Here is a 20,039-nt window from a genome sequence, read left to right on the forward strand (position 1 = left end):
ATTTGGCATTTCTCAGCTGTGAATTCTTTGTTTAGCTCTGAACCCCATTTTTTAATAGGGTTATTTGTTTCCCTGCGGTCTAACTTCTTGAGTTCTTTGTATATTTTGGATATAAGGCCTCTATCTGTTGTAGGATTGGTAAAGATCTTTTCCCAATCTGTTGGTTGCCGTTTTGTCCTAACCACAGTGTCCTTTGCCTTACAGAAGCTTTGCAGTTTTATGAGATCCCATTTGTCGATTCTTGATCTTAGAGCATAAGCCATTGGTGTTTTGTTCAAGAAATTTTTTCCTGTGCCCATGTGTTTGAGATGCTTCCCTAGTTTTTCTTCTGGTTTGAGTGTGTCTGGTTTGAGGTGGAGGTCCTTGATCCACTTGGACTTAAGCTTTGTACAGGGTGATAAGCATGGATCGATCTGCATTCTTCTACATGTTGACCTCCAGTTGAACCAGCACCATTTGCTGAAAATGCTATCTTTTTTCCATTGGATGGTTTTGGCTCCTTTGTCAAAAATCAAGTGACCATAGGTGTGTGGGTTCATTTCTGGGTCTTCAATTCTATTCCATTGGTCTATCTGTCTGTCTCTGTACCAATACCATGCAGTTTTTATCACTATTGCTCTGTAATACTGCTTGAGTTCAGGGATAGTGATTCCCCCTGAAGTCCTTTTATTGTTGAGGATAGCTTTAGCTATCCTGGGTTTTTTGTTATTCCAGATGAATTTGCAAATTGTTCTGTCTAACTCTTTGAAGAATTGGATTGGTATTTTGATGGGGATTGCATTGAATCTGTAGATTGCTTTTGGTAAAATGGCCATTTTTCCTATATTAATCCTGCCAATCCATGAGCATGGGAGATCTTTCCATCTTCTGAGGTCTTCTTCAATTTCCTTCTTCAGTGTCTTGAAGTTCTTATTGTACAGATCTTTTACTTGCCTTGTTAAAGTCACACCAAGGTACTTTATATTATTTGGGTCTATTATGAAGGGTGTCGTTTCCCTAATTTCTTTCTCGGCTTGTTTCTCTCTCTCTTTTTTTTTTTAATCAGCAAGAGGGTTTATTGGAAAACACAGGTATCTTCGGGCACACAGTCTCTCCGGAGGACTTGCTCGCCCAGCAGCTCCAGCATGGGGCTTTTATAGGGATTGGGGAAGCAGAAGCGGGTGTACAGAAGCAGATGCATAGTTATGGGGATTGGTGGATTCAAACGAGGCACATAGACATGTTCACATATGATTGGCTATTTCACATGATGAGGTAATAAGGTATAGCTTCACACGTTGGCAGGTTTGGGGCCTCCTGGATGTCGGGGGCTAAGGGCTTATCTCTTCCTGCCAGGTGGCCTGTGAGTCAGGTCCGGTACTCCTGGTCTGTTCTGCATTCCTTTCCTTTTATGGTCTGTTAGTTCTAGCGGCAGGGCGGGGCTGCCTGGACTTGCTTTTCACAGTGTTTAGTCCTGAGTTGAAACATACTCTTTTAACTTCATATTTTTAAACCTTAAATCTGTATAATTTTCCTTTCATTCCCCTCTTCTTCTACTAAGTAATTCTAATCTTAGAATTTTGATATCAAGTCTCGTATTTGGTCTCACCAGTTGTCCTAACTGACTGGTACTGTTGTCTCAGAACCATCAACCGCACAGCACTCACTCGATTTGTAACAAAAGCAATTAACCTGTTTGTCACGCAGGGTCCAAAAACTAAAACCAAGAAAATTATTAGTAATGGGCCAGCCATATAGCAGAGAGTAGGGTAGTCATCCAGGGAGACCGAGTGAACCAAGACTCAAACCAACCTTGTTGAGCGTCTCTATCTTTTTGTAGGAGTCAAACCTATTAACCAGTTTCTCTAACACACATGGACCTATAATCAGAAGCAGAAGCAAAACTAAGAAGGGTCCCATAAGGGAAAATACCAGAGTAGTCATCCAAGGAGATCTACTAAACCAGCTCTCAAACCATCCCTGATGTGCTTCTCTGTCTACCTTTTGTCTAACCTTTCTCTAAGTTTATTCATGGAGTCTTTAATTACTCCTGAATGGCAGTTCTGAATTCTCTATAAGCCTTGCATTGCAACAGCAGATGTCCTTGTGCTGCCCTTGCAGCACCTAGATAGCCTTAGCCCTAAGTAATTCTCAACTCCTTTTTTTGTGTCTTACTAAGTCTTTAGCATCAGGATTCCAGTCTGGACACTATCTAAACCTACACACCAAGGTCATGACCAGCTTTTAGAACTTCTAAACTTATACAGATTGTGATCCCTGAGGCACAGTCCCAAGAAGTGTTAGGAGTACTAACATATGCAATGTTACATCATTTGTAATAGAAATCAAGCCTATCCCCACACCTATCTTGATAAAACCCGGGGCAAACATGAAATTAAGTCTAGGGAGCTTTTTGAAGATCTTAGTTTCCCTCTAGGTCCCAGCTCTCAGCCCCAACAGCTAGTACACGGCTGGTGAGGGCTGAGAGTTGATGGCTGTCAGGGTGGTCAGCAGCACCAGGTACGGTCCTTTCCAGTGAGTATCTGGGTTCGGTGCCATCGTATGTAGCCGAGTCTCCGACCTAGAACTGGTGAGATGTCTCAGGGGTCCCCAGGGCATAGGCTGCTGCCAGCTCTGAGCAGATTTCTTTCTGTATCACCTGTAGGTCTTTTAGCCTGGCACACAAATCATTATTACTATGGCACTATGACATGTTGGTTCAGTAACATCATCTAATACAGTCAGGGGGGCTGAGGCCCCATTTAAGATCTCAAAGGGGGTAAGGCTGAATCTGGAAGGGGTATTTCTTGCTCTGAAGAGAGCAAGAGGGAAGGAGTGTCACCCAGTCTGCCCCAGTCTCCATGGTTAATTTGGTCACGTCTCTTTTAGAGTTCTATTTATTTACTCTACCTGTCCTGAACTTTGAGGTCTGTAAATACAATGTAATTTCCAATCGACCTCTAAATACTTGGCCACACCCTGGCTTACCTTGGCAACGAAAGTAGGGCCGTTGTCTGACCAGATTACCTTGGGCATTCCAAATCGGGGGAAGATTTCTTCCAGTATCTTCTTGATGATTGCAGAGGCCGTCTCTCATTTGGTGAGGAAAGCTTCTATCTATTCCTGAAAAAGTATCTACAAGCACTAGGAGATACTTGTGATTATATTTTTCTGGTTTTATCTCAGTGAAGTTCACTTCAACTTTTCACCAAACTCTCTAGGTCTCTTTGCCCTGTTTGCTTGCTAAGCATTCACTTATTGACATACCTTATACTTTCTACTGCCTCTCTGGCTAAAATCTTAAAGTCTATTACATACACTTAACTACTTGGACAAACTTTTTATCTCCTAAATGAGTCCATTTCTGTATTTGGCAAAGTGAGTCTTTTCTTTGTTCTCTGGGGGAGTGTAGCTTTCCCCTCAAGTGTGCCATTGTCCTTTATCTTTTAAGCAATTTGGGCCTTTTCTAAGTGAGGCCATCCCTTAGTCCGATCCTAGTTCTCAGTGGCTGTCTCTTGCAGGCCTGCAACCAGGATAGGCTCCTGCATAGCCATTTCCTGAGCCACTTTATCTGCTTTGTTACTGCCCAATGCCACTGAATCTCTTCCCTCCTGATATCCTGAGCAATGAATAGTACTCACAGTTGTTGGCTTCACCAGGGCATCCAAGAGATGGCAAAGGCATCTGCGGCACTGATGTACTGGGGGGTTGAGGTTCAGCTATCCTAGATGACATTGTGTTGTCCACCATGGCAGCACCCACTTATCTCTGACCTTCATGAAGAGAACTGTTCCCGTCTGTGGACAAGGTAGCCTCGGCTTTCAGCAGGGGTCAATCAGCCAGTCGCAGAGGTCTTTCCTCCACCCATGGGCTTCTGCCAGTGCTTGACACTCGTGCTGTGGTGGCTCCAGGTTGGATTGGGCAGCAAGGTGACCAGATTGCCCCCAACAGGTGGAGAATCTAGTCCATGGCAGCTGACCAGTGGTCCCATCTTTTGGGACACTCTATTCAAAGGCAAACATCAGCCACTCTATCACAGTTTAAGTCCTGGATTGGGTGATAATTGTTAGTGCCCGGCTGGCAGGAGTGATATGTTCCAAGTAGAACAGCACTAAGCCATTCATCTCCCAGCATCAGGTACTGGTGCACTGAGACAGGTCTTAAGCTCCGCATACACAGTCTGTAGATATGCATACACATGGCCTCACCCAGCCATTTCAGCCCACGCAAGCCATTTTGGGGAGCAATTTTCTCATGAGCAAGGGATGGGGGCAGTCAGGGATGACTATGAACTAGTGGGTTACCCGGCCCACGCCAAGGTCCACTGTTCTTCGGGCAGTCCATAAGTATTGTTTGTTGCCAGTAGGCCCCTGTACCCAAGGTCTTTGGACACTGGCCCACTGGAGCATAGGAGCACAGAGCATTGGGTCCCTGTATCCATAAAACAACTGGGCAGGCTTCCCTCCTATCTCTGCACATAGCCAGCACTCCAGGACCGAGAGGCTCTCCAGTGTCCCCTCTTGTTCTATCTGGGGCAGTCTCTGACCTAGTGTCTTTTTTTTCTTTGCATTAGGCACACTAATCTTTAGCCAGGAATTCTCTTCTGTTGCCAGGTACTATCTTCCTAGGTTCCCTAACTACTGTGGCCAGTATATGTTCCTCTCTTGTCTTTTATCTCTCTTTAGCTCTCTAGCTTCCTCTTCTTTTTGTCTCTTTTCTTCCCTAGCTTTCTGCTCTTTTTACCTTCTTTTCTCTTTCTCTTTGTTTAACCTTACTTTCTCTGTAACTTATACTAACTCTCAGCAACTTAGCTTAACCCTTCAAATTTCTGTAACTTTCTCTTCATACCCTTTCCTTATCTTAGCCAGATTGGTGGGGCATTTTCCAGCCCCTAGGAGACCCACCCTTGGAGCCTGGGGGCAGACCTGGAGCACTCCCTACCTTCAGGCGTATTGAAGTCAACAGTCAGGAGCCTTCCATCCATGTCTGGAACATTCTTTCTGGCCTCTAGCAGGATTCTGTCTTTCCTCGGTGGTAAAGAAGATCTGTAACAGTTACTAACAAGCATCTCACGTGGGATGGTGAGAAAACAAGAAGGGAATCTAGAGGAGAGAGGTCCACTGAAGAGGACAAATAGCATTTAGTCACACAGCTAAACCAGGAGGCCTTTTTTTTGGACAAAAAGGCCACTGTAAATATAAGCACAAGCTTTGTCTATGAAACAGAAAGGCGAGCAGAGAGGCAGCCTAGCTGTTACCGGCTGTCTCTCTGGGCTTAGATTTTCCCTTAAGGAGTACCACCTCCCTTCAGTGTCAGCTTGGTGGCTTTGCCTCTCAAGAGAACTAGCCTCCAAATGACACTAGGCTTCTAGTAACAACTAATAACAAAAGGATGGAAAGATGGTTAGAACCTGGGTGCTAGATACTAAGCAGCTGACAAAAGAATTGTAACCAGTTCACCTGGGGCTTTCAGGACTTTAGTAACAGCCCTTTACCAAACTGTCTCAGTGGGCTATAGGCCCATGGAAAAGAAAACATTAATCCTGACTGGCAAAACAAAGTTCTTCACAGTTGTAGATTCTTTGAAACTATTTTAGGGGCTCCTTTTGTCCCCCAACCTGGGGCATTTTAACCATAGGGGCAGGAACTGGCTGCTGTGGGGATAGGACCAAAGGCACTCTCCATGTTAATGATGATCACCGAGAAAAGTAATTTAATGTTGGAGACTGACTCCTCCCTTGGAATAAGGACAGCAGATAAGGCAGGCTTCCTTAAAGAACTTCTCTTAATGAGCGCTCTCCTTCTGTGAGCAAATGTCAGAAATTCCTTTCTTGTTTTCCTTATAGTCCTCTCCCACCTCGCTCTCAGCCTTTTTAGATAGTTCTTCCCTTAGCATTTCTAACACCGCCTGTCCCTTTTTTTATAGCCTGTTGACAGCATTTCTGATCTTTTAGGCAGCTACACACTAAGTGCCATACGGGCTGAAACTCCGCCTTTAAGATTCCTTACTCCCAAGGAAAATTTAAATCTTTCCCAGTTCATCACAGCTGGCTGCGAGCACAAGCACAGATAAAACACTATGTTTTTGTTTTGTTTTTCTTTCCTTTTTTCAGAGCTGGGGACCGAACCCAGGGCCTTTCGCTTGCTAGGCAAGAGCTCTACCACTGAGCTAAATCCCCAACCCCCAAAACACTATGTTTTAAAAATTAACTTTGGCTATCAACCAACACACCGCCACTAGAGCGGGGTCCACAAAATTAAGTTTCTTACTCACTAAGCGTTAAGGGGACCAAGTAAAACTCTTCGACGAACAAAGCAAACAGTTTCATGATTTCAAACACAGTCGTCGGTCCAAGATTTTAAACACAGTCGTCAGTCCAAATTCAAACACGAAACAAAAGTCAAAAAGACACTAACAGACACAACACGTCCAGAAAACCACAGTCAGGTCACAAAGAAGACAAACAATTCCACAGTCAAACAAGTAACAAGCAGACGCGCCGCGAGGCTTCGGTACCAAACTGAAACCAAAAATTCAGACTGAGTCAGCGAGGGTCTTGGATCCTCTACTCCAATAAAATTTAGACGGAGTCATCAAGGGTGCGGATCCCTCCGAAAACGGACGGAGGTGCCACGGATCCGGATCTCCCTCTCCTCCAACCACCCTTGGAACGTCTTCCAGGGCTGCAGGGGAGAAGTCCGAGCTCATCAGCTCCTTCTCTGGCCCACCCAGATAGTCCCCAGATCTGAGCCTATTGATCGATCGTTCACAGGACAAGACACAACACACAAGACAAACGCCGGCCGGCTTACCTCCCGGTGGGTGGTCGGTGATTTCTGGGCGGAGGGTCTCCAAATCCCGGGGTGAGCCCCCATAATGAAAGACCCCCGGAGAGGACCTTTCCCTCAGGAGGAGTCCCAAGCGCCCAATGACCAAGCCGAGTCCACTCGGATGCAATCAGCAAGAGGGTTTATTTGAAAACACAGGTACCTGCGGGCACACAGTCTCTTCAGAGGACTTGCGCCTTGTTCCTCTTTTGTATAGAGGAAGGCAACTGATTTATTTGAGTTAATTTTATACCCAGCCACTTTGCTGAAGTTGTCTATCAGCTTTAGTAGTTCTCTGGTGGAACTTTTGGGATCACTTAAGTATACTATCATATCATCTGCAAATAGTGATATTTTGACTTCTTCTTTTCCGATCTGTATCTCCTTGACCTCCTTTTGTTGTCTGATTGCTCTGGCTAGAACTTCAAGAACTATATTGAATAAGTAGGGAGAGAGTGGGCAGCCTTGTCTAGTCCCTGATTTTAGTGGGATTGCTTCAAGTTTCTCTCCATTTAGTTTAATGTTAGCAACTGGTTTGCTGTATATGGCTTTTACTATGTTCAGGTATGGGCCTTGAATTCCTATTCTTTCCAGGACTTTTATCATGAAGGGGTGTTGAATTTTGTCAAATGCTTTCTCAGCATCTAATAAAATGATCATGTGGTTTTGTTCTTTCAGTTTGTTTATATAATGGATCACGTTGATGGTTTTCCGTATATTAAACCATCCCTGCATGCCTGGGATGAAGCCTACTTGATCATGGTGGATGATTGTTTTGATGTGCTCTTGGATTCGGTTTGCCAGAATTTTGTTGAGTATTTTTGTGTCGATATTCATAAGGGAAATTGGTCTGAAGTTCTCTTTCTTTGTTGTGTCTTTGTGTGGTTTAGGTATAAGAGTAATTGTGGCTTCGTAGAAGGTATTCGGTAGTGATCCATCTGTTTCAATTTTGTGGAATAGTTTGGATAATATTGGTATGAGGTCTTCTATGAAGGTTTGATAGAATTCTGCACTAAACCCGTCTGGACCTGGGCTCTTTTTGGTTGGGAGACCTTTAATGACTGCTTCTATTTCCTTAGGAGTTATGGGGTTGTTTAACTGGTTTATCTGTTCCTGATTTAACTTCGGTACCTGGTATCTGTCTAGGAAATTGTCCATTTCCTGAAGATTTTCAAGTTTTGTTGAATATAGGTTTTTATAGTAAGATCTGATGATTTTTTGAATTTCCTCTGAATCTGTTGTTATGTCTCCCTTTTCATTTCTGATTTTGTTAATTTGGACGCACTCTCTGTGTCCTCTCGTTAGTCTGGCTAAGGGTTTATCTATCTTGTTGATTTTCTCAAAGAACCAACTTTTGGTTCTGTTGATTCTTTCTATGGTCTTTTTTGTTTCTACTTGGTTGATTTCCGCTCTGAGTTTGATTATTTCCTGCCTTCTACTCCTCCTGGGTGTATTTGCTTCTTTTTGTTCTAGAGCTTTTAGGTGTGCTGTCAAGCTGCTGACATATGCTCTTTCCTGCTTCTTTCTGCAGGCACTCAGCGCTCTGAGTTTTCTTCTTAGCACAGCTTTCATTGTGTCCCATAAGTTTGGGTATGTTGTACCTTTATTTTCATCAAATTCTAAAAAGTTTTTAATTTCTTTCTTTATTTCTTCCTTGACCAGGTTATCATTGAGTAGAGCATTGTTCAATTTCCAAGTATATGTGGGCATTCTTCCTTGATTGTTATTGAAGACCAGTTTTAGGCCGTGGTGGTCCAATAGCACGCATGGGATTATTTCTATCTTTCTGTACCTCTTGAGGCCCGTTTTTTGACCAATTATATGGTCAATTTTGGAGAAAGTACCATGAGGAGCTGAGAAGAAGGTATATCCTTTTGCTTTAGGATAGAATGTTCTATAAATATCCGTTAAGTCCATTTGGCTCATGACTTCTCTTAGTCTGTCTACATCTCTGTTTAATTTCTGTTTCCATGATCTGTCCATAGATGAGAGTGGGGTGTTGAAATCTCCCACTATTATTGTGTGAGGTGCAATGTGCGTTTTGAACTTTAGTAAGGTTTCTTTTACATATGTAGGTGCCCTTGTATTTGGGGCATAGATATTTAGGATTGAGAGTTCATCTTGATGGATTTTTCCTTTGATGAATATGATGTGTCCTTCCTTATCTTTTTTGATGACTTTTAGTTGAAAGTTGATTTTATTTGATATTAGAATGGCTACTCCAGCTTGCTTCTTCTGACTATTTACTTGGAAAATTGTTTTCCAGCCTTTCACTCTGAGGTAATGTCTGTCTTTGTCTCTGAGGTGTGTTTCCTGTAGGCAGCAGAATGCAGGGTCCTCGTTGCATATCCAGTTTGTTAATCTATGTCTTTTTATTGGGGAGTTGAGGCCATTGATGTTGAGAGATATTAAGGAATAGTGATTATTGCTTCCCGTTATATTCATATTTGGAAGTGAGGTTATGTTTGTGTGCTTTCATTCTCTTTGTTTTGTTGCCAAGACGATTAGTTTCTTGCTTCTTCTAGGGTATAGCTTGCCTCCTTATGTTGGGCTTTACCATTTATTATCCTTTGTAGTGCTGGATTTGTAGAAAGATATTGTGTAAATTTGGTTTTGTCATGGAATATCTTGGTTTCACCATCTATGTTAATTGAGAGTTTTGCAGGTTACAGTAACCTGGGCTGGCATTTGTGTTCTCTTAGGGTCTGTATGACATCAGTCCAGGATCTTCTGGCCTTCATAGTTTCTGGCGAGAAGTCTGGTGTGATTCTGATAGGTCTGCCTTTATATGTTACTTGACCTGTTTCCCTTACTGCTTTTAATATTCTTTCTTTATTTTGTGCGTTTGGTGTTTTGACAATTATGTGACGGGAGGTGTTTCTTTTCTGGTCCAATCTATTTGGAGTTCTGCAGGCTTCTTGTATGCCTATGGGTATCTCTTTTTTTAGGTTAGGGAAGTTTTCTTCTATGATTTTGTTGAAGATATTTACTGGTCCTTTGAGCTGGGAGTCTTCACTCTCTTCTGTACCTATTATCCTTAGGTTTGATCTTCTCATTGAGTCCTGGATTTCCTGTATGTTTTGGACTAGTAGCTTTTTCCGCTTTACATTATCTTTGACAGTTGAGTCAATGATTTCTATGGAATCTTCTGCTCCTGAGATTCCCTCTTCCATCTCTTGTATTCTGTTGGTGAAGCTTGTATCTACAGCTCCTTGTCTCTTCTTTTGGTTTTCTATATCCAGGGTTGTTTCCCTGTGTTCTTTCTTGATTGCTTCTATTTCCATTTTAATTCCTTCAACTGTTTGATTGTGTTTTCCTGGAATTCTTTCAGGGATTTTTGCGATTCCTCTCTGTAGGCTTCTACTTGTTCTCTAAGGGAGTTCTTCACGTCTTTCTTGAAGTCCTCCAGCATCATGATCAAATATGATTTTGAAACTAGATCTTGCTTTTCTGGTGAGTTTGGATATTCCATGTTTGTTTTGGTGGGAGAATTGGGCTCCGATGATGCCATGTAGTCTTGGTTTCTGTTGCTTGGGTTCCTGCGCTTGCCTCTCGCCATCAGATTATCTCTAGTGTTATTTTGTTCTGCTATTTCTGACAGTGGCTAGACTGTCCTATAAGCCTGTGTGTCAGGAGTGCTGTAGACCTGTTTTCCTCTCTTTCAGTCAGTTATGGGGACAGAGTGTTCTGCTTTCGGGCGTGTAGTTTTTCCTCTCTACAGCTGTTCCTGTGGGCCTGTGTCTTGAGTTCACCAGGCAGCTTTTTTGCAGCAGAAAAGTTGGTCATACCTGTGGTCCCAAGGCTCAAGTTCTCTCGTGGGGTGCTGCCCACGGGCTCTCTGCAGCGGCAGCAACCAGGAAGACCTGTGCCACCCCTTCCGGGAGCTTCAGTGCACCAGGGTTCCAGATGGCCTTTGGTGTTTTTCTCTGGCGTCCGAGATGTGTGCACAGAGAGCAGTCTCTTCTGGTTTCCCAGGCTTGTCTGCCTCTCTGAAGGTTCAGCTCTCCCTCCCACGGGATTTGGGTGCAGAGAACTGTTTATCCGGTCTGTTTCCCTCAGGTTCCTGCAGTGTCTCAGGTAGGGGTCCTGCCGCTCCTGGGCCCTCCCCCACGGGAGCCCAGAGGCCTTATACAGTTTCCTCTTGGTCCAGGGATGTGGGCAGGGGTGGACAGTGTTGGTGGTCTCTTCCGCTCTGCAGCCTCAGGAGTGCCCACCTGACCAGGCGGTGAGGCCTCTTTCCCAAGGGGTCTGGGATCAGAGAGCTGCTGCGGGCTGGGATCCGCGGGCGTGGCACCTCCGGCAAACACAGGACGTGCCCGGTCCTAGATGAACTCTGCCTCTGTGTGTCCCGATCTCACCAGGCAGCTCTCTTGCAGTAGACAAGTTGGTCTTACCTGTGGTCCCGAGGCTCAAGTTTGCTCGCGGGGTGCTGCCCACGGGCTCTCTGCGGAGGCAGCAACCAGGAAGACCTGTGCCGCCCCTTCCGGGAGCTTCAGTGCACCAGGGTTCCAGATGGCCTTTGGTGTTTTCCTCTGGCGTCCGAGATGTGTGCACAGAGAGCAGTCTCTTCTGGTTTCCCAGGCTTGTCTGCCTCTCTGAAGGTTCAGCTCTCCCTCCCACGGGATTTGGGTGCAGAGAACTGTTTATCTGGCCTGTTTCCCTCAGGTTCCTGCGGTGTCTCAGGCAGGGGTCCTGCCGCTCCTGGGCCCTCCCCCACGGGAGCCCAGAGGCCTTATACAGTTTCCTCTTGGTCCAGGGATGTGGGCAGGGGTGGACAGTGTTGGTGGTCTCTTCCGCTCTGCAGCCTCAGGAGTGCCCACCTGACCAGGCGGTGAGGCCTCTTTCCCAAGGGGTCTGGGATCAGAGAGCTGCTGCGGGCCGGGATCCACGGGCGTGGGACCTCCGGCAAACACAGGACGTGCCCGGTCCTAGATGAACTCTCCCTCTGTGTGTCCCGATCTCACCAGGCAGCTCTCTTGCAGCAGACAAGTTGGTCTTACCTGTGGTCCCGAGGCTCAAGTTTGCTAGCGGGGTGCTGCCAATGGGCTCTCTGAGGCGGCAGCAACCAGGAAGCGCTTTCTTTTTCTTAATTGGATATTTCTTTATTTACATTTCAAATGTTATTCCCTTTCCAGGTTTCCTGTCCATAAACCGCCTATCCCCTTTCCCTTCTTCTATAAGGGCGTTCCCCTCCCCATCCACTCCCCCCTTACAGCACCTCCCACTGACCTTCCCTGTCACTGGGGAGTACAACCTTGGCAGGACCAAGGGCTTCTCCTTCCACTGGTGCCCAAGAAGGCCATCCTCTGCTACATAAGTAGTTGGAGTCATGGGTCAGTCCATGTATTGTCTTTGGGTGGTGGTTTAGTCCCTGGGAATTCTGGTTGTTGGCATTGTTGGTCTTATGGGGTTGCAAGCCCCATCGGTTCTTTCAATCCTTTCTCTAATTCCTCCAACATGGGTTCTGTTCTCAGTTCAGTCTTTTGCTGCTAGCATTTGCCTCTGTATTTGACATGCTCCGGCTGTGTTTCTCAGGAGAGATCTATATTGAGTTCCTGTCAACATGCACTTCTTAGCTTCATCAATCTTATCTAGTTTTGGGGGCTGTATATATATATATATATATATATATATATATATATATATATATATATATATATATATATATATGCGCCACACATGGGGCTGGCTCTGAATGGCCATTCCTTCATTCTCTGCTCTAAACTTTGCCTTCATATCCCCTCCTATGGATATTTTTGTCCCCACTTCTAAGAAGGAGTGAAGCATCCACATTTTGGTCATCCTTCTTCTTGTGCTTTCTTTATTGTTTCTATTTCCATTTTTAAATCCTGAATTTTCAATTCCTTTTCCTGTTTGGTTGTATTTTCCTGTAATTCTTCAAGGGACTTTTGTGTTTCCTCTTCAAGGGCTTCTACTTGTTTATTTGTGTTGTCCTGTATTTCTTTAAGGGATTTATTTATGTCCTTTTAAAAGTCCTCTATCATTGTAAGATGTGATTTTAAATCCAAATCTTGCTTTTCTGGTGTGTTTGGATATCCAGTATTTGCTTTGGTGGGAGAACTGGGCCCGATTGGTGCCAAATAGTCTTGGTTTCTGTCTCTTAGTTTCCTAATCTTGCCTTTTGCCATCACATTGTGTCTGGTGTTAGCTTGTCTTGCTGTTGCTGACAGTGGCTTGACCCTCCTGTAGGCCTGTGTGTCAGCAGTCCTGTAGACCTGTTTACTTTCAGCTGGTTCTGGGAACAGAGTGTTCCTGGGGTTGTGTGACCTGGAGCCTCCAGTCGGGTCGTTTGGCACAGAAGAATTGGTCTTACCTCCGCTTTCTGGTGTGTAGGCACTCTTAACAACTGGCTTTCCCCTCTTGGCACAGGCAGAAACCTGAAGGGTCCTGCCCTTTACTGCTCCAAGGTCCCTGTGCCCAGAGGGCACAGATGGCACTATCCAGTTTCCTCTTGGGTCAGGCATGTGGGCAGAAAGTAGTTGTCACCTCTGAGTTCTCAGGATTGTCTGCACTTATGAGGGTCTAGCTCTCTTTCCCAGGAAAGGAAAGCTGTCTTTGGGTTCAGTTAAGTTCTGGGAGCAGGCAAAACCCAGCAGGTTCCTGCTGCTGACTGCTCCTTTATTCCTGTATCTATTGGCCACTATTCAGGTTCCTCTTGGGCCAGGAATGTGAGTATAAGTGGGCAGCAGTGTCAATCTCCTGTGAGGTCTCAGGATTGTCTGCACTTCCTGGAATTCAGTTCTCTCTCCCAGGGGTTTTGGGTACAGGCAGCTGTGGGATGGGTTCATTTCAGTTCTGGGCATGGCCAGAAACCGGAAGAGTCTTGTCCCAGATGACTTTTGCCTTTGTGTGTCCTGAGACCACTAGGCAGGTCTTTTGGAGCAGAAAAGTTGATCTTACCTCTGCTCTCAGGTGTGTAGGCGCTCCTGGCAACTGGCTTTCAGCTGTTGGCATAGGTCTTTTTTATTCTTTCTCATTCCTTTCTGTTTTGCGCACCACATATGTACAATAAAATCAAGACATACTCCTGTTAGTACTTCCTGATTCTTTGTTGTGCAAGCCATGTCTTTATGTCTTCTCAAGGCTCTAGACCAGTTATTACATCTATAAATCATCAAAGATCTTCTCGTGATAAAGTCCTATTTTCTCATGCTGTGTACTATTATTGCAATACTAGCTGATTTTTATTTGTCTTTTTTCATAGACTTAGAGCTTTATATGCAGCTACACATAATGTTTTGCGGCATGAAATAACTTCTTATAAGCTTGGCATGACTACCAAACCATCCTTACAATGGGATGGAATAATCTAGGGCTCTCCAGCAGACTTCAGCTCTGCTGAAATAGCAGTTGGCCTGCTATTAAAATGCCATTCTTTTCTTCAATGTCTTGGAAGTGCCAGAAAAGAAAATTACTCACCAATTACTTAGCTATCTTGGAAGCACCTTAGCATTAGTCTGTGAATAGCAATGATAACAGCTATTGCCAGCATTGTGACAGCAATAGTGGTTTGTGTCACATTGTTGCCTACCATTCCTTAGCAATGGATGACTTGGCCATTAAATCTCCCATGTTTGTACTTAATACAACACTGTTATTGCCTAAGAATTGCCCCTTTAGGCAAAAGAATATATTCTTAACCTGATATTCTCTCTCTCTCTCTCTCTCTCTCTCTCTCTCTCTCTCTCTCTCTCCCCTCTCATACAATTTCTTACTGCAGTCCTGGCTGGCCTGGAACTATACAGGTTTTGAGATATCCCACCTGCCCCTGCTTTCTGAGTGCTGCAGTTAAAGGCATATATCACCTTGTCTGCTATCTCTTGTATTCTAGAGATCCAAAACATAAATAAAAGTCAATTGTATATATGTAGAGTAAGGAAACAATGTCCAGTCTTATCAAGATACTCATATTTATAGTAGTAGTTAGAATCACTTGTGCATTTCATTTCTCAAAATATATAACAATAGACTGTTGAAGAAATAGGAATGATTATACATGGAGGGACCCATGACTCCAGTCACATATGTAGCAGAGGATGGCATTGTCTAGCATCAATAAAAGGAAAAGCCCTTGGTCCTGTGAAGGCTTGTTTCCCCGATGTAGGGTAATGCCAGGGCACTGAGATTGTAGTGGGTGGGTGGGAATAAGAGCATCCTCATAAAAGCAGGGGAAGGGGGGTATGGAAGAGGGGAGAAAGGGGGTAACATTTGAACTGTAAATACATAAAATATCCAAGAAAAATATAATAAAGAAAAAATATACATTTCTTATACACAAATGTCCCTGATGGACAGTTTATCTAGAAAACAGAATGATCTCATCAATTTTGTCTAGCAATAGATCCACAAATGGACTTTTATTTTGCCCCAGGATAATCTTTTAAAATTTATGGCCTATGACTGACCTACATCAGTTTAAAAACCATTCTTCATTTTCTTTTCTAAAAGCAAATTGTTTTTGTATTTATATGTATGTGTTTGTGAATCTGCATGTGTTTATTATGAACACATGCATGTGTGTGTGTGTGTCCTTGGAGGCTAGAAGAGCATTTTGAATTCACTGGCACTGGAGTTACAGGCAGTTTTAAGCTATCTTATGTAGTTCTAGGAATAGAACTGTGATACTATGCAAGAGCCACAAGCATTCTGAAGCACACTTTTTTCTTCTTAAGTTAATTTTCTTAAGTGAGCTCTTAAGGTACACACACACACACACACACACACACACACACACACACTATCATAGCCATTGTTGGTATAATTGAAATTTGTTTTAGTACCTTCATTGTTTTACAATCAAGTCCTAACACTTAAAAAAAGTATGTCAACCTCAACGGTAGATGCTAAGAGACACATCACCCACTATAGTGAGGACACACTTAGCATACTCTAGGTTCATATTCCAGATCATCTCATCCTGATCTAGGAGCTCACTACTGAAGATGATATCCCAGACAAAATTAACCTTTGGACCTAACCTCATTCCATTAGAGATGACTTCATCCTTTAATCAGAAATGACCTTATTTGCACAGTCCTCTTGTTACCGTCCAAAGAAAGAAGAAAAAGAGATGACTTCATCTTAGACGTTGAACCTTCTACTTAAGCCAAACCCATGGACTATGTCTGATAAAGTACACAGGGCAATAGGTTAAATGGCATTTTATTCCTTTATCTCTGCATCTAATAGTAGAGATTTTGTTGTAGTTTTGATCCTGCTGTGTACTTAGCAGTTGATGATGGTTGACTTAATGCACTCCAATTATAAATACATCCCTAAAATACTATGCCTAAGAAATGATTTTCTATTGAATGAATATGTATCCCCCAACTCATATATTGAAACCTAATCTCTAATGAAGTAATGGAAATGCAGTATTTGGGAGGACACATTTGTTTCTCATATATAAGTCCTTCAAATGCAGTATTGGTGGGACATATTTGCCTCTTTTTTTGTGTGAGGATACAAAAATTGTTTAAAAATTCAAAATATAAATAGATTGTCATTTGCCTGATACCTTAATCTGTAAGCTCTCAACCCTCCAGAGCAGCACCAAATGAATTTCTGGCCTTTATAAGCTATCCATAAATTTTAAATCATTTTTTATTGAATAGTTTATGTATTCGCCTTTTAAATGTTATCTCCTTTCCTGGTTCCCCTTTCTCCCTCCCTCCCTCCCTCCCTCCCTCCCTCCCTCCCTCCCTCCCTCCCTCCCTCCCTCCCTCCCTGTGCTCCTATGAGGATGCTACCTCTGGCACCCACCCATTACCACCTCACCACCCTGGCATTCCCCTACACTGGGGAAAAGAACCTTCACAGGACCAAGGGCTTCTCCTCCTATTGATGCCAGACAATGCCATCCTCTACATATGTGGTTGGAGCCATGGGTCCTTCCATGTGTACTCTTTGGTTGGTAGTCCAGTCCATAGGAGCTCTGGGGGGGTTTGCTTGGTTGATATTCTTGTTCTTCATATGGCGTTGCAAACCCCTTCAGCTCCTTCAGTTTTTTTCTCTGAAATCCTCCATTGGGGTCCCCATGCACAACTGGATGGTTAGCTGCAAGCATCTTAATCTGTATCAGTAAGGATCTGGCAGAGCCTCTCAGTTGAAATCTATATCAGGCTCCTGTAAGCAAGCACTTCTTGGCATCAGCAATAGTGACTGGTTTTGGTGGCTGCATATGGGATGGATCCCCAGGTAGGGTAGTCTCTGGATGGCCTTTCCTTCAGTCTCTGTTCCACTCTGTTCCTGTATTTCCTCCTGTGAGTATTTTGTTCCCCTTCTAAGAAGGACTGATGCATCCACATTTTCGTCTCCCTTCTTGAGCTTCATACGGTCTATGGGTATCTTGGGTATTCCAAGCCTTAATATTCATTTATCAGTGACTGTATGCCATGTGTTCTTTTGTGACTGGGTTACTTCACTCAGGATGATATTTTTTTCTTTTTTTCCATTATTGGATATTTTTATTTACATTTTTTAAATTTTATTTTTCTTGATATTTTATGTATTTGCATTTCAAATTTTATCCTCTTTCCCCCCTCTCCTTTACCCCCTCATCCTTCCCCCTGCTTCTATGAGGATGCTCCCACTCCTACACATGTACTCCCACCTCAAAGCCCCAATATTCCTCTACATTGTGGAAACGAGCCTTTAGAAGGCCAAGGACTTTTCCTCCTACTGATGCTGGACAATGCTATCCTCTGCTATATATGTGGGTGGAGTCATCGATTCCCTCCATGTGTACTCCACCTGAATGGTTGATACTGTTTTTGTTGTTGTTTTATTTTTCTGAAAAAGTTTTATTGGATATTTTTATTTACATTTCAAATGTTATCCCATTTCCTCATTTCCCATTCATAAGCCCCTATCCCATCACCCCTCCCCCTACTTCGATGAGGGTATTCCTTTTCCCCAACTGCCTACCCCTTTCTGCTTCCCCACCCTGGCATTTCCCTACAATGGGGGGGGGGTCCAGTCATGGTAGGACCAAGTGTTTCTCCTCCCATTGGTTCCCAACAAGTCCATCCGCTGCTAATGAATGCTCTCTCTGGTTTCTTTTTGGAGGTACTCAGAGCTATGAGTTTTCCTCTTAGCACTGCTTTCATTGTGTCCCATAAGTTTGGGTATATTGTGTCTTCATTTTTATTAATTTCAAAAAAGTCTTTAATTTCTTTCTTGACCAATTTATTACTGAGTAGACCATTGTTCAACTTCCATGTGTATGTGGTCATTTTGTTGTTTTTATTTTTATTGAAGACCAGACTTAGTACATGGTGATCTGATAGGATGCATGGGATTATTTCAATCTTCTTGTTTCTGTTGATACCTGCTTTGTGACTGATTATATGGTCCATTTTGGAGAAGTACTTTGAGGTGCTGAGAAGAAAGTATATTCTTTTGTTTTAGGATGAAGTGTTCTATAACTATCTGTTATATTCATTTGGTTCATAACTTCTGTTAATTTCTTTATGTTTATGTTTAGTTCCTGTTTCCACGATCTATCCCTTGATGAGAGTGGGGTATTTAAGTCTCCCACTATTATTGTGTGAGGTACAATGTATGCTTTGAGGTTTAGTAAATATTCTTTTATGAATGTGGGTGCCCTTGCAGTTTGGAGCATAGATGTTCAGAATTGAGAGTGAATTCATCTTTGTAGATTTTTTCTTTAATGGGTATGAAGTTTTTTTCTTTCTTTTATTTACATTTTATGTTATTCTCTTTCCTGGTTTCCCAGACATAAACACCCTATCCCATCCCCTTCTCCTTCTCAAAGGGTGTTCCCCTCCCTAACCACCCCCTCTTCTACCCCATAACATTTCCTTACATTGAGGGGGTGTCCAGCCTTGGCAGGACCAAGGGCTTCTTCTTCCATTGGTGCTCAAAAAGGCTAACCTGTACTATATATGCAGCTGGAGCCATGGGTCTGTCCATGTGTAGTCTTTGGGTAGTGGTTTAGTCCCTGAAAGCTCTGGTTGATTGGTGTTGTTGTTCTTATGGAGTTTCAAGCACCTTCATTTTTTTTTCAATCCTTTCTCTAATTCCTCCAATGGGGATCCCATTCTAGTTCAATAGTTTGCTGCTAGCATTCACCTCTGTATTTGTCATGTTCTGGCTCCTGTCATCATGCACTTCTTAGCTTCATCAATCTTATCTAGTTTTGGTGTGAGGCAGGCTCTGAATGACCATTCCTTCAGTCTCTGCCCCAAACTTTGCCTCCATATCCCCTCCTATGAATATATTTTTGTTTCCCCTTTTAAGAAGGAGTGAAGCGTCCACACTTTGGTCATCCTTCTTGAGTTTCATGTAGTCTGTGGATTATATCTTGGGTAATTCAAGCTTTTGGGCTGATATCCACTTATCAGTGAATGCATACCATGTGTGTTTTTCTGTGATTCAGTTACCTCACTCAGGATGATATTTTCTAGTTTAATTCATTTGCCTATGAATTTCATGAAGTCACTGTTTTTAATCGCTGACTAGCACCCCATTGTGTAGATATACCACATTCTCTGTATCCATTCCTCTGTTGAGTGACATCTGGTTCTTTCCAGCTTCTCACTATTATAAATAATGCTGCTATGAACATAGTGGAGCATGTGTTTTTGTTGTATGTTGGGTCATCTTTTGGGTATGTGCCCAGGAGTAGTTTAGCAGGGGCCTCAGGAAGTGCAATGTCCAATTTTCTGCGGAACCTCCAGCTCTCTTCTGTACCTATTATCCTTTGGTTTGATAATCTGTTTCCTGGATTTCCTGGATGTTTTGGGTTAGGAACTTTTTTCATTTTTGCATTTCTTTGAGTATTGTGTTAATGTTTTCTCTAGTATCTCCTGCCCCTGAGATTCTCTCTTGTTTCTCTTGTATTCTGTTCGTGATGTTTGCATCTATGACTCCTGATCTCTTTCCTAGATTTTTTTTATCTCTAGTGTTGTCTCTCTTTGTGATTTCTTTATTATTTCTTTTTCCATTTTTAGGTCCTAGATTATTTCATTCAATTCCTTCACCTGTTTGGTTATGTTTTCCTGTAATTCTTTAAGGGATTTTTGTGTTTTCTTTTAAAAGCTTCTACTTATTTACCCGTCTTCTCCTGTATTTCTTTAAGGGAGTTATTTTTGTTCTTACAGCCCTCTCTCATCATCATTAGATGTTATTTTAAATACAATATTGCCTTTCCTGTGTGTTGGGATGTTCAGATCTTTCTGTAGGGGAGAA

General features: G+C 43.1%; 1 protein-coding gene across 4 annotated transcripts in view; it reads left to right on the forward strand.

Annotated features, from left to right (window-relative positions):
• Positions 1-10,421: 10,421 nt before the first annotated feature.
• Cyp2c55 (cytochrome P450, family 2, subfamily c, polypeptide 55) overlaps positions 10,422-20,039 on the forward strand; it is a 73,425-nt gene continuing 63,807 nt past the window's right edge. Inside the window, exon 1 of one of the 4 annotated variants that reach the window (XM_087641612.1) lies at positions 10,422-10,883. The gene's annotated coding sequence lies outside the window, so the exon portion shown is untranslated. The remainder of the gene's footprint in view (positions 10,884-20,039) is intronic. The other 3 variants (XM_087640953.1, XM_087641771.1, XM_087641332.1) reach the window with 3 other exon arrangements.

The sequence above is a fragment of the Rattus norvegicus genome, chromosome 1, assembly GCF_021556685.1.
Source record: "Rattus norvegicus strain SHRSP/BbbUtx chromosome 1, alternate assembly SHRSP_T2T, whole genome shotgun sequence".
In the NCBI taxonomy this organism is placed as follows: domain Eukaryota; kingdom Metazoa; phylum Chordata; class Mammalia; order Rodentia; family Muridae; genus Rattus; species Rattus norvegicus.